Source organism: Acomys minous, assembly GCF_964271855.1.
Source record: "Acomys minous genome assembly, chromosome: 8".
In the NCBI taxonomy this organism is placed as follows: domain Eukaryota; kingdom Metazoa; phylum Chordata; class Mammalia; order Rodentia; family Muridae; genus Acomys; species Acomys minous.
The window spans coordinates 99,693,787-99,707,790 of NC_140489.1; the positions used below are offsets into that span (position 1 = coordinate 99,693,787).

A 14,004-nucleotide genomic window follows, 5' to 3' on the forward strand; every position below is an offset into this window, starting at 1 on the left:
TATATCTGTGTCTATGAGTATGTCCGTGTGCATAAGTGTGTCCGTGTATGCCCATGGTTCGTGAGTGTCTGTGTGTGTGTATATATGAGCATGTCCGTAAATATATGAGCAGGCAGGCAGGCAGGCAGGCAGGCAGGCATGGCCTGGTTCCTAAATCTACTGATGATGCCTTGTCCCTTCGGCAGCCTCTAATTTTCTGTTTGTACTGTGCCAGGCCTGTGAGGGATCCAGTCACTCGCCCACACCTCTGTCTCTAAAATGCCAAGCAGACGTTTATGTTCCAGTTTCTTAGAAAATGAAAAACTTAAGTCATTCAGCAAAGGCAGCCTATGAATGGTCCCTATTGAGTTGCCTTTCAGGCCCTTGGAGGCCAGCCTCTGAGAATGGAGACTCAGCTAAGCTCCAAGCCACAACTGCAGGGGAAAGTAGAGCATGCTAGGGCCTGTAGATGGATCTGGAGGGTGTGTGTGTGTGTGTGTGTGTGTGTGTGTGTGTGTGTGTGTGTGTGTGTGGTGTGGGGGGGTATGTGGGTGTGTGTCTGTGTGTCTGTTGTATGTGATGTGGTGTGTGTGTGTGTGTGTGTGTGTAGAGCAGAATGCTTGGCTGTGCCTAAGGGTGGGAGGACCTGGGAAGAACTGGGTCAGCCTGAGCCTTAGCTAAGTGTGTTCCGCCTTCAGAGACAGTGGGAGCCCAGATTCCTGAGCACAAGGGGCCCACATTGAATCCCAAGGGGCAATGATGTGTTTGGGGGTAACTGAAAGGGGGGGCTTATCTTAAGACTCTGATTCTATTACAGCACTGCCTAGGTGGAGACCTCTGAGGTAACCGAGGTGAGGCAGAAGGCATGGGCAAACAGAGCTGATATTACAGCCTGCTGTGGAGCTGCAGCTGGGTTCTGCTCTTGATTGTGGCCCCTAGAGAAGCTGTTTTGAGGCTTCTCTCCCACTTGTACACTCTTCCCTTTCCCTCTGGAATGCCAGGGGCTGCTCTGCTGGGCCGAGCATACCTCCACTGGGGACAAAAGAGGTGACTGACTGCCAGCTGCCTGCCACAGCTCAGCCTAGTCACATGACCTCAGGGCCAGGCCAGCTTCTGTCCTGACTTACGGTTTGTTCAGGTGCTTGCATTCACATCCTCTCTGAGAACTTCCTACGATCCTGTTCGGTAGTGTTTTCGCCCACATCCTCGGAGGATCTAAGGACTTCTTGGCCTGGGTCCCGTTCAGAGGAAAACAGCCTCTGATTTCTTCCGTGTTTGATTCCTCTCTACAGTTGAGGCTGTGTCGGTGTTGACTAGATTAAGCCATCGAAGCTTGGCCTCAGAGTTGGGGGTGGGTATAGCAAGGACATACCTTCCACCTGCCCAGTGCCAGCTTGAATGTGTGGGAGTTCGTTGTTTGAAGCAATGCTCAAAGCCTTTGCCTTTGCCTTTGCCTGGAGCATCCTAGCCATGTAGCTAGCCCACACACAGTTCTGTCCCTTTAGCACCCAGGCCCCATCAGGGATGCATAGGACACATCCTTCCCTCTGAGGAAGGATGCAGAGCTTGCTTCAGAGGGGCTGCAGCCAGCTCTACCTGTCTCTTCTCATAGTGCATCCAGAGTCCCATTGGAGCTTCTCACCTGGACATTTTCTAGAGCACATCACAGCTCAAACCTCTCCGGCTTGTCATCTATAGTGATGTTGCTAACGGCTCTACCCACCCCACCCTCACTCCCCTCCTTTGCTCAGATCTCCGTACCTCTCACCCACCACAGACCTCACTTACCATCTGCTCCCTGAAGGACAGCATCACGCTCCTTGCTCTTCCTGTTATAAATGACAGTACCACCCAGCTCTTCTCAAGCTAAAGAAGAGTAGACTCAACACTTAAAGAACAGATGCTTGGAGCTTGCTGTTTAGAAAGGTGGGAAATGCATCAGAGCCAAAAGATTATTAAAATCCACCAAATGGATAGATATAATTGCACCTCAAATTGAACTTGGGTGGCCTCTATGCCCAGCTGTGTGTACCCTGTGTGTGTGTGTGTGTGTGTGTGTGTGTGTGTGTGTGTGTGTGTGTGTTATGCATGCGTGCACGCCCGATCGTGTGTGCCTGTGTATGTACACATTGGGAGCAAGTGCGCAGCTAATGGCAATCAGACCCAGCCACCAATTAGTTTCTCACTTTGGTTCATTTTGGCTGCCGTATGCTATGAAGTTGTCTTTATTATTTGTTGGATATGGTTTTGTTTGTAACCAACGTAGACCGGTTCAGCAATAAAAAGTGACAAAGACAGGAAGCATAAAGAGTTTATGTTGAGCCACAGCCCAAGTTAATGAGGAGCCGAGGAATGATAATTCTGCAATTCACCTCAAGGTTATTTTTACCAGCTCCATAAGTTAGGATCACCTGATGCGGGCCCTTATGTAGGTCATTGAAGTGTCTTTAACACATCAAATGAAGAAAGAGACAGGGGCAGGGGTGGGGGGAGGAACAGACAGGTAATGCAGAGATCATTTGAATTGCCTTTTTTATTGATTAAAGAATCCTGTGATTGGTGTGTGCATTTGGAGGAATATATGACTGCCTCTGTATCTTGTGTTATCCTTTCATTTAAATAGCATGAATGTTGCAAAAACATCTTTGTTGAATTTTCTGTGAAGCATAAGAGGTGAAGATTCTAAAGACCAGGTCACCAAAGTAGTTTATAAATTTACTTTGGAAGCTGATGCATAATTAAGTTTTAATTGTGTTTTAGACATATCTTGGCCCCATAACCAAGAGTGTCATTTAAATAAAAAAAAATTGTCAACAAATTCACCCTTTCCTGCACAATTAGCTTAAAGGAAATGGCATGTTGTGTATAATTTATTAAATGGAAAATGTTGAAATATGCCCCTATGTGATGAACATTATTAAAAATAGCCTTTTCATGCTCATTTAATATAATCTGAATAATATACTCATATAAAATATTTAACTTAAAATCTTTTTAACGTAAGCCATGTAAGAATGAGAAAATGATTTGTTTAATTGTAGGGGTTTATAAAATTATAGATGACTCATTAGTCAAAAACAGGATTAGAAATACTGATCTGGAAACCTGGGACACTCGATAGGAGGTGGGGACAAGGAAAAATGGGTGAGGACAAAAGAGACATCGTACCTGCATGGCATGACAGGCTAAGTTCCTCACTGGCCTCTGGCAAAGGCCTGTCACCCAACATCTACTAGACCTAGACCCAGTAATAAATGCCAAAAGCTAAGCAGGGCTGAGGGCGTTTGTAATGCTGTCTTCACCTCATTTCCTCAAAGCAAATCACAGTAAAAAAAAAAAAAAGGGGGGGGGGAGTGCATCGTTAGAAGAGTGCAACCTCCGGGAATGTCCCAGGGCCGGGTCCTCTCTTCTGCCCAGTTCTAAGGGCAGAGAGTGAGCTACAGCCACAGATGGGACAAAGGGATCCCACACACAGAGGCCAGGGAAGGCGCACCCTCCTGCTGATCCCACATAAGCTGCTTTGCCAGCCCAGGGCACACGAAGTCATTTCTGAGAACTGGCTGTCATGTGACTTGGCACAAGTAGCATCGGGCAAGGTTTCATCCCCTGCACAGTTTGTGCAAGTGGGAAAGGACCGCAGGACACTGGTCGCTGAAGTGAGTTCTCTTCATTTTATAAGAAACAAATCAAAGCTTTGAGGTGGGAAGAAGCTGCCGGGGGTTGGGGGGCGGTGCTCTTAATCAAAATCAAATAGCATCCCAAATGCGCCTTCTTCCTGGGAACCTCCACGAGTGGCCTAGGGCAGGAATGCCTGCCATTTAAAGAGTGCTAATCATGGAGGATGATGGCGTCCTTCCTGTGCTCTGGAAATACTTTGAGCATAAGGAGGTGACCTCAGGGTCATGGGAAAGGCTCTTGGGAGGCACAGCGCAGACCCTTGTAGGCAGGCTGGGAAGCAGGCTGGGCTCAGGACAGAGGATTTTTCTCAGCAGCTACAAGACACTACTGTGGTCAGGGCTCTGCAGGTATTCCGTGGCCCATCCTGAGGGAACATTTATTTGTATCTATTCCAGTTGGTTGACCTGCCACAGCCCATCCTCAAATGTATCAATCCAAGGTACCATTATTTATAGAATCATTGGCTCACGAGCTCCCTACAGGCTCTCCTGCCAAGTGACTTCCCCAACCGCTGCTGGTCACCTCCAGGGACGAGAACAAGCTGCCTGGCTGTCCATATCTGCCGGCCCAGCCTGAAGGAGGGGAAGTCTCTCCATCCACTTGTCCTCTCTCCTGGCTTGTTCTGCTCCGTGGATTCCCCCGCCACACTCAGGATGGCCTTTCAGACCGGTATAGACAGTCACAGTGTCCTCCCCACTACTACAAATAAATGCCCAGGCTGCACTAATGTCTCCCCTTCCTGCTCTTCACACTGAGTGTTCATGTCATCTCAGCATCCCCGGCACGGGTCTCTAAATGGGCCGCAGTTTGTAGACATCCTATGGAGCGCACGGCCTGGGAAGCAAGTGTAGCTGCAGAAGCCACCAGGACAGCAAAGGGCAACCTTGCCAGCTCCCCGTGCCAAGACCTCAGCGCACAGCTGGTCCCAGCTACAGCTGACGGCTCTTCTGGACGCTTCTGTGTTCTAGCAGAGGCAATGCAGTTTGCTAGGACGGGTGACGTGTTCCACGGTGGGGAGGGATACGGTGGGGGGGAGGGCTGGAGAATCTAATCTCTATAATGGCTATATCTGATGTTAGAGAGAACACTGAGATCATTTTCTTTTCTATTCTATAAAATTAACTTTGCTTTTTTTGTGTGTTGTTTTTTCCCCCCCTAACAGTGTGGTACGGACTTGAGTTGTTTCGCTATTTATAAAATCATACTCAGGTCTTTTGATCCGGGGTTGTTTCATATGTCAGGTGACTGCAGACTGTGCCTACTCTCTTTCCCAAACTGAGGACCTTAGACTTAGAGCCCAGGTCCCCTGAAATGTCACACAGGGCATCAAATGGGTGCACAGTGGGGGAGCTCCAGGAGCTGCGGCTAAGAGACCCCTCTGAAGGACTGTTCTAGGCCGAAAACTCTTACAGCTCGCTTACCTTTACACCAAAATGGAGGTGAACGGAACAGCATGGCTGCTGCCGCAGGAAACGAACAAATATCTGTTAAGGAACAAAAGCAAAACAAAAGCCAATCTGTCCTTCCTGCATGACTTCCACCTGGGGTGCCAGAAGAGCCTGCCGCAAGTGGAACGCCTAATTTAAATGAGGAAGAGAACGTGATAGTGGTGGAAATAATATTTTTAAAGCTTACAGGTACTAACAGTAGCTTTGCGCTTTTTTTACAAGGGGGTTTGTGGGGTGTAGGTTGTCTGGCATGTCCATGCCCATGTTTTTTGTTTTTATAACTTTCTGCAGTGGCGCTCCATCATCACAGCAAAATGGCAACCTTTCAGGGCCTGTGGACAGTCGGGTTAAAACGGCTTTGAGGGAGAGATGGCTCATGTGGTCAGGCAGTTTGATGTCACACTCAATTGGCTAAACATAGTCATTTTGGGTTCTAGTATTGACTAATTTGGGTAATTCACCTACTGGGAAATGTTTAAAGATAAAAATGTAAAAAAAAAAATCCTGTCAGTGTATGAGCGAGGTCCTTGATGTCAATTTTGTGACATATTTTTAAACACTGGAAACTGTTCTGAGGGATATTCTGTCGCGTGGCAGTTAAGCGAAATAGTGTTGGAAAAGCCCATCAGCTGTCTGTCTGCCCCTCTCCCTGGGCTCACGCAGGTTGCTATCAGGGCAGCTATTTTACACCTGGGCGGCTCTGGTTTAATGGAGACTGCCATTAACAAGTGTGCCAGAGTGTGTCCCTGTCTGCAGCCTTGATTAGCCATCGGCATGCTCGCAAGCTCATTTCTTGATTGGTGTTGAAATATGTCACACCCTGACAGAGCGTTGCAGGCTGTCGCTGCTGATGGATTAATGACAGAGCACCTGCTGCACGTCCTCACAACGGACGGACGGCCGAGGCCCCAGAGAAGTGCCTCCGCCTTGGCAGTTCATGGCGCTGTGCTAAGGCTCCCCTTTGGCTTTCAGAGTACAGGACTACTTCAGCAAAAGTTTAAGAAGTAGAAACACAGGGAAGGGAAGCCAACGGTCACGCTCCCTCCCCTACAGCTCCAGCTCTCGTGAGTCAGTTTCCTTCCAGCGGCTTCCCAGTCTAGAATGCTTCCTTGCTACTTGGCTCAGGCCCTTGTTATAGATCCAACTACTGGAACCAAACACCCCTAAAATCCACTGGATAGGAATTAATGACGCCCATGTTATAGCTGAGAGAAGCGATTCCGTATTGAGTTCCCAGGTGTGTCCAGATGCTAGATCTGGGATTCGAACCCCCTGTGCCATATGACTGTACAACCCCTTTCCTTCCCTGGCTGTCCTGGAATGTGCTCTGTAGACCAGACTGGCCTCCAACTCAGAGAAACCCGCCTACCTCTGCCTCCCAAATGCTGGAATTAAAGGTGTGCGCCACCACTACCTGGCTATTGTTGAGTTTCTTTTCTTTTCTTTTTCTGTTTATTTTTATTTATGTATTTATTTATTTATTTTGGTTTTTCAAGACAGGTTTTTTCTGTGTAGCCTTGGCTATCCTGGACTCATTTTGTAGACCAGGCTGGCCTCAAACTCACAGTAATCTGCCTGCCTCTGCCTCCCAAGTGCTGCGATTAATTAAAGGCATGTGCCACCACACCCAGCTTTTTTTTCCCTTTTTTAAAAAAATAATTTATTCAGATTACATCCCAATTGTTATCCCCTCACTTATATCTTCCCATTCCCTCCTCTCTCCCTCTTTCACCCTATTCCCCTCCCCTAGGTCTGTGACAGAAGAGGACCTCCTCCCCCACCATATGATCACAGCCTAACAGGTCTCATCCAGATAGCCTGCTTCCCCTTCCTCTGAGTGCCACCAGGACCCCCCACGAAGGGGAAGTGGTCAAATAGGGGGCATCAGAGTTCATGTCAGAGTCAGTCCCCACTTTCCACACAACTGTGGAGAATGCGCTGTCCATTGGCTAGATCTAAATAGGAGGTCTAGGTTTACTGCATGCATTGCCCTTGGTTGGTACAGCAGTTTGTGCAGACCCCCTGAGTCCAGATCCGCCAGCCTTGATGGTCTTCTTGAGGGTTTCAAGACCCTCTGGGTCCTTCTGTCTCCCCATCCTTCCATACCTCTCTCACCTGGAGTCCCAGTAGCCAGTCCCAGCATCTGTCCTAATCCCCTGCTGAGTGAAGACTCTCAGAGGCCATCCATGTTGGGCTAGTGTCCAATTGTAAGTGAATAGATACCATGTGTGTCTTCCTGGGTCTGGGTTAACTCACTCAGGACGATCCTTTCTAGTTCCCTCCATTTGCCTGCAAATTTCAAGATTTCCTTGTTTTTTATAGCTAAGTAGTATTCCTAGCATAAATGTACCACAGTTTCTTTATCCATTCTTCAACTGAGGGACATCCAGATTGTTTCCAGATTCTGGCTATTACACATAAGGCTGCTATAAATATAGTAGAGCAAATGTCCTTGTTGTGTGGTGGAGCATCTTTCGGGTATATTCCAAGGAGTGGAACAGCTGGGTCTTGAGGTAGAACTATTCTCAGTTTTCTGAGAAAGCACCAGATTGATTTCCAAAGTGATTGTATAAATTTGCACTCTTGCCAGCAATGGAGGAGTGTTCCCCTTTCTCCACATCCTCACCAGTATGTGCTGTCACTTGAGTTTTTGATCTTAGCCATTCTGATGGGTGTGAGGATGGAATCTCAGGACTGAGGCTAGACTTTCGGTGAGCTCACAGGCAGTGTCATGCAGCCAGCATGGAAACCTCCCACGGAGAAGCCATGGGTTTACCCACACTGCTGCCAAATACAGATGTGTTTCTGTATCCCGGTACCCCCAATCACAGCCCCAACCCTGACCTATCTCTGCTTGTCCTGGATGAAGTCCCTGCTGTTGGTATTCAGCATCACCATCATTGCTTTTGGCAGCTACCTGGTATGGCCCAGGCTCTGTAAAATTATCTCTGTGAATAATTTGATGCTTTGGGATTCACAAACCTGCCCTCAGCTTGGAGCCCCAGGAAATCACCCATGGCTAGAGCCTGTCATGAAAAGGAGGGTCCCCAGGCACTCCACCTGCCTGAAAAGGGGCCAATAGGGAATCAGTGCCTAATACTATCTTTAACCACCTTAGCACCATTTAGCTGCCACCTCCCCCAGGAAGCCCGCCCTGCTCACACCAGCCCACAGGGATCATGTTTTCCCCACACTGAGCTCCCAGTGTCTGTGCTGAGGCAGCATATAGTCTAACTTAGCATCACGCCCTGGAGCAACAACAGCCTCTCAATGCCACAAAACGCTTGCCTCCAATGGCCTCACTTGATCGAAGGCGAAACTGAAGTTCAGGGAGAAGATACTGTACCAGATTCCACCGAGCCTGGTCCATTTTAAATTAACTCAGGATAACCGTAGATTTGGTCTTTGTCCTTGTGGTTGATTTTCGGTTAGCGCTGAAACGGCTTTTCCAGCTATCTCAACACTCGATGATGTGGGCCAGATACAGCAGCTTTCCTTACCCTCCCTGGCCTGTGAGCAGGAAACTGTCCCAGCAGCCATTGGTGAGGTCTTAGGCAGGATCCCATTCTGGATGTTTATGAGGTGTCCGGTGAATCCAAGGCCTCATCAGCTCTTCCCGGGATTAGAGCCGAAAGTCCAGGTGCCCGGTGTTGGCAAATGGGTCCCTTCTCTAAGCATGGAGCCCTGCGTTCAGAGCTTGGGGTGGAGAATAGCTGCGGAGAACCACACGGAAGGCAGCCACGGCTGCTCTCTCTCCGCGGGAAGGAATATGCCCCGGGGACTTCCGCTCTTATTATCTAAGAAGTGTATCTTCTCTGAGGTCGGCTGAAAGTAGGAAGAGACTTGCTATTCCCAGCAGTTCTGTCCAGGGATTGGCTGTCTTCAGGGACTCTTTGCAGGGACCCCGCTCCCCCCCCCTCCGCCCCGCCCCTCTACCGCGCCCCCTGCCGCTGTTCCTCAGTAGGTGGTGTGAACCCGTCTGGCGGATTACCTTGCCTTCCACCGTACTCTTGCCTTCTCTTATTGTGGAAGCCATACGCATTCATTATTTAAAAACCAGAAAATATGAGCAAAAGAAATCAATTGAAATACTTCATAGCACCTGCCTCGGAAGTAAACACAGCTTAAAGCTGCGGGGCTCGAGCCCTGATCATTCTCACTCGATTTTTTTTCCTTTGCTCTCATTTAAGTTTTTTTTTTTTTTTTGTGCATCTATGTATGTGTGTGTTATTAATATTAGAAGGGTTTTTTTTAACCGTCACTGAATCATGCCTATGCATACTGTAACCTGCTTTTGTTATAATATCTTGGGCATCTTTCCACACCAGTGCTTGAATAACTAGCTCATCCATGCTAAATAGCATTCAATAATTAATCATGCCAAAGCCCTGATTGACACGAGCCTTCTTTTGTTGGCTATTTAAATTATTTTCTTCTTTCCCCTTATGAGCAATACTGGCATGTGTGCCCTTGCCCAGTTACCTCCAGTCATTTCCCAGGTTTTTTTTTCCAAACGGTGAGACTTTATTCATTTATGAAAGCAAATATTTACTGAGCACCTGCTACGTGCCAGCCATGGCGACACATGCTGGGGGTGTGGTCGTGCACGCAGAAGCTTGTCCTTTCACTTCTGGAAAGGGGACGCGAGTCTTAAATAAGCAGCAGATCGCTTAAAGGTGTATTTTTGGATGGTGATGAGTGACACTCAAACTCCACAGGGTGCACAATAAGGTCATTAGGGGAGGAGGCATGGGATTACGGGGGACAAGGTATGCGGGGGAACCTTGCTGAAGAACATGTTTGGGCTGAGACCTGGAGGGGATGAAGATGGTGTTGCTAGGAATGAGGATGGAATGGAGTGGGAGGTGGTGAGGCGGCCAGGACATTCAGCCTAAGAAGAGGATGCGATTGACTGAAGTCAGATCACTACCCAGTGTGCTGGTTCATTTATTGTCACCCTGGATGGCACAAGCTAGAGACATCAGTTGAGAAGATGCCCCCATGAGATTAGCCTGTTGGTAAGCCTGTGAGGCATTTCCTTGATTAGTGATTAGTATGGGAGGGCCCTGTCCACGATGGGCAGTGCCACCCCTGAGCAGCTGGCCCTGGGTTGTGTAAGAAAGGTGTTCTTAGCTGATAATGACAATATGTGATGGAGATTGATTTACATTCAGAAATTTAGATGCACCAAGATAGGAAAGATGTCTTCTTCAAGGCTGTCAAATACAAATAGCCAAAACACTAAGAATGTGACATTTATATAATTCCTGATTGTGTCACAGTTCTTCTTGCCATAGATAATGTAGTGTGTGTGTGTGTGTGTGTGTGTGTGTAATATAAAAGTATGTGTACAAAAATAAAATAATTTTTTTTTAAAAGAAAGAAAGCAAGTTTAACGAGCCAGGAAGAACAGGCCAGGAAGCTGCATTCTCCCACGATCTCTGCTCCTGTTCCTGCCTCCAGGTTCTTGCCTTGAGCTTCCTCCCTGTCTTCCCTCAGTGGTTGACTGTAACACAGGAAGTGTAAGGCAGATTAACCCTTTCCTCCAAGAACAGTCAGGGGTAGGGTGATGAAGAAATGGAAAAGGATCTGGGGGTTGTTTCAGACTTAGTGAAAGTGGCTGAAGGGATGGGGGCTGGCCCCTCGCCTTCCAGAGTCATGGCCTGAGTTGTCACAGGGGTTGTGGCGAGCGCCTGTCAAAAGGTCTCAGGGTCTCACAGCACATGTCTGCCTTTGTGAGGATCCCCCAGATTGGCCAGCCTGGCTCCTGCACCCGAGCAAAGCAGTTAGCGCAGCAGAGAGAACGCCCTGGAAAGCATCCTTTTCCACAGTTACCAATGCTCCTGCACTGTGGTGGCTGCAGACCCCATAGGAGCCTTCATCAGAATGAAAGGAGCCTCTTCTCTCTTCTCTGACCCTTTGGTGCTGCTGCTGGGGAATGGGGCAGCCGCAAAGGGCCCAGACACATACCCAACCTGGCATGCCCATCTCCCCCTGAACAGAGGACTGAGGGAAACTGCAGCTCTAACAGCAGCTGGTATGAGAAGTGTGGCAGAGAGAGAGAGGCACTTCATGCAGAGGGACAGAGTCCCTGAATGCAATGCTCAAGCAAAGTAACACTCTCCCCTTTGGATGCTGAGGGCCATTGGGAGTGTTCAGCATCATTTATAGGACCGCTGAGCCAGGATGCTACTGTAAGCCTCTAGTTTCTACACTCCAGTGGCTGATGTAAGGGGGATCACAAGTTCAAGGCCAGCCTGAGCTACATAGCAAGAACCTGTCTCAGACAAACAAACAGGAAAGGAGCTGCGTGGCAAAGCACAGCTTCTCCACATGACAGAGCTTGTTCCTGCTCAGACTTCTCCTGGGGCTGGGATACCAGCAAGGAGTATACCCCTAGTTACAACCCCAGGTGGTCAGCGAAAGACAACCCAGAGTGGCTAAAGCTCTCCCAGTTTCGTGCTTGGGCCTTTTACACAGGAAGAAAGAAATGGAAATATTAAGATTCCTCCCCCCCGGCTATTTCTGGTGAGCCAGTTACGGGTGTTTTATATACACATTTTGTACAAAAGGAGAAATATTTGGGTCAGATGAAGTGTCTTTGCAGGGGGCTGGGTGTTGACGTGCTGTAAGTGATTATCCATAATGGGGTAAGACCAGTTTGCTTATCTGTGGCTGGAATTAAGTTCTCCTCCTCCTCCTCTTCCTCCTCCTCCTCCTCCTCAGGCCTGTTTGCTGTCAGTCTAGCTGTGAATAGAGTACCTCTTCCTGGCATTCTGCGGTAAAGCCAGGCTATGCCTGTCCAAGCCTAGAGAGGGACAGTCACTATCAATGGCTGTCTTGCCACCTGCCAAGGCCTCCGCTGGGCCTGACTGGGGAGACTGATGGCATTGGCATTGACAAGACACCCGCTTCCCCGCACACACTTGCACAAAACTGACAGAAGGACCATCTCACAGCTCTGCAGGCTCAATGCTGTATGAGGAATAGACTGGGTGTGATGGAGGGGTGAAGGGTGGGTGAGAATTTCCTGAAAAGAAAAAAAAAAATCTAAAAAGTAACAGCATTCCCGATCTGGGGAGATGTCTCAGCCAATGAAGTGTAGGGTGTGCAAGGGTGGGGTCCTGTGTTCAGATCCTCCGAACTCACATAAAGTTGGGCTCGGTGCCATATGTTTGTCATCCCAGTGTTTGAGAGGGTGATGGGAGGTAGAGGCAGGACACTCCCTGGAAGCTCATAAGCCGACGAGGCGTACACAGCTACCAACAGCAAAGAGACTGTCCCCAATGAGGAAGAAGGTGAAGGCCAGCACACAAGGTTATCCTCTCATTGCCAGACTCGTGCTATGATATATGCGTCATCTTCTCTACCATCTCACACACACATACACACACACACACATACATACACACACACATACACACACATACACACACACACACACACACACACACACACACACACAGAAAAAAGGAGAAAAAGTGACCTTCAGAATGAGCCACTGTGTTGAGCAAGAGACTATGTTGGGGAGGAAGTATTAAGATGAACCAGTAAAGGCAGATTTAAATGCCCTGGAGGCTGCTCTGAAGTGAGTCTTTTTCGGAGTATAGGGAGCCCCTTGGGAATTCTGTATGTACTAGCACTGGGCCACTGGTACACCCTGAAAAGTAATATTGTTACACCAAGGCCAAGCTAGACTGGACTAGGCTACCTACCAGAGGCCACAGTGTCCAGGAGACAGCTTGCCATAGTGAGTATAACGGAATCCCCAGGCCTCGAGGAGTTCTTTGGGTGACATGGTTAAGGGGAAGTTAAGGTCAAACCCCAAGTTTGGGAAATGAGCTCTGGTTGCACGTAAATCAGTTTTCCACCTCACTAAGTGTATGCATTTCAGTGCCCACACTTAAATGAACTCTTTTTGGACGGCAAGTTTTCCAAATAGTGACCCCTGGACACCAGCCTCTTGCCTGCTTAAACAATGGATCTAGAACTTGCGGGGAGCACAGCATGATGGGACATTGCTATGAATAGTTGTAGCTATCCTCATTGCTCTCATAGAGTTGCCTCAAGGCCTGTGGAGGTGTTTGGGTCCCTTTGCCCCATCCTTAATGGCCCCAGGCTGTTGTACTTGGCTGGGCCGGTGGCTTCTATTTAAGAAAACAAAACTATTGCTCGCCTCCCTGCTCTTACTTCCTTTGCTGTCAGCCCTCATTTCTCCTCGAGATTCATCCTCCTGCTGTTTCTAATCTTCTGCCCCAAGCTTTTCAAATCGGTAACTTTTCTTAAAACGCAGCCGATAGCCATTGTGGTGTTTACGCCTTCGTCAGCTGGTGAGTTTCTTACCAGTATTTCCACTTCCATGGCTCTATTTAAGAAGACCAAGGAGCACTGAGACCATGGGTCTGTTCTGCATTTCTTTGGCATTACCCCCAATGCCTAGAACTGAGTTCACTGTCCATACTCCGGAACATCTGTACACTTGTTCAATTTTCTCTTCTTCTAAGGAGTCTATCGTTAGTCCCTTGAAAGTTGGCATTTCTAACACACATACACACACACACATACACACACACACACACACACACACACACACATACACACACACACACACACACACACACACACACACATATATATATATATATATATATATATATATATATATACATATATATGCAAGTTTTTCCCTCCCTTAAATGCAGTGTTAATAGCATGGCAGTAGCCTGAGACACGGCATGGCAGGCTGGGCTTCAACTCTGGGTAACTCTGACTTCTGTCCTTCCCTCCTGTCTGTGGGTTTAGGCACACCTGGAGATGAGTCCCCAGTGTGAATCTGCCAGGCGGCTCTCACGGAGAGCAGCACAAAGCCACAGGTGTTCCTTCAATGCTACAAAGCAAG

General features: G+C 48.3%; 1 protein-coding gene and 1 long non-coding RNA gene across 2 annotated transcripts in view; both read left to right on the plus strand.

Annotated features, from left to right (window-relative positions):
- Positions 1–14,004, plus strand: part of KLHL29 (kelch like family member 29) — a 294,574-nt gene that overhangs the window by 33,393 nt on the left and 247,177 nt on the right. The window lies entirely within an intron of this gene.
- LOC311603353 lies at positions 3,081–6,515 on the plus strand. Its single transcript, XR_014781066.1, has 2 exons — positions 3,081–3,635; positions 4,053–6,515. It is a non-coding gene; the product is annotated as an uncharacterized lncRNA (long non-coding RNA).